The following is an 817-nucleotide window of genomic DNA, read 5'->3' as shown; positions in this document are numbered from 1 at the left end:
AAGAAGGAATTGGAAACCAAATATTTTTAAAATGCTATTTAAAATAATTCCAAAAAATTAAAATACTTATGTATAAACCTAATAAAATATGTAAAAGACTTATAGGCTGAAAACTATAAAATGCTGATGAAATAAATTAAAGAAGCCCTAAATAAATGAAAAGACATACTATGTTCACAGATTGTAAGATAACATTGTAAAGATGTGAATACTCCTCAAATTCATCTATAGATTTAACCCAAACCCAATCAAAATCCCAGCATAATTTTTTTGTAAGTAGAAATATGTTGATTGTAAATGTATATGGAAAGGCAAAGAAACAAGAATAGCCAAAATGATTTTGAATAAGAATAGAGTTGGAAGAATCACACTTTTCCATTTTAAGCCTTCTATGAAGCTCTTCATTGAGATATAGATAGCATGGTAGGCTGGTCCGAAGGCAGTGAGTTATCTCACTTGATTGTTCATAGTCAGTTATAGATTGAACTCCTTGTTCTACTACTTTCCCCCCTCCTCACTACTGCACTTGACTAGTCTTAAAAAAAAAAAAAGATAGCATGGTATTGGCAAAAAGATAAACATGTAGATCAACGGAAAATAATAGATTTCCAGAAATAGACTTACACAAATATGGCCAACTGATGTTATTTTAATTGAAGTATAATTTGCATACAGTGAAATGCATTCACTTGAAGCATATAAACTGATGAGTTTGGACAAGTGCATACTCCCATATAACTCACACCCTGTAAAGTATATTCCCATTTCCTTTACTTCAAGAAGGTCCCCTGTGTTGCCTTCCAATAACTCTTACCAC

Source organism: Propithecus coquereli, unplaced genomic scaffold (genome assembly GCF_000956105.1).
Source record: "Propithecus coquereli isolate 6110/MARCELLA unplaced genomic scaffold, Pcoq_1.0 Scaffold391, whole genome shotgun sequence".
Taxonomy (NCBI): Eukaryota; Metazoa; Chordata; class Mammalia; order Primates; family Indriidae; genus Propithecus; species Propithecus coquereli.
Note: the sequence above shows the minus strand (reverse complement) of the source record.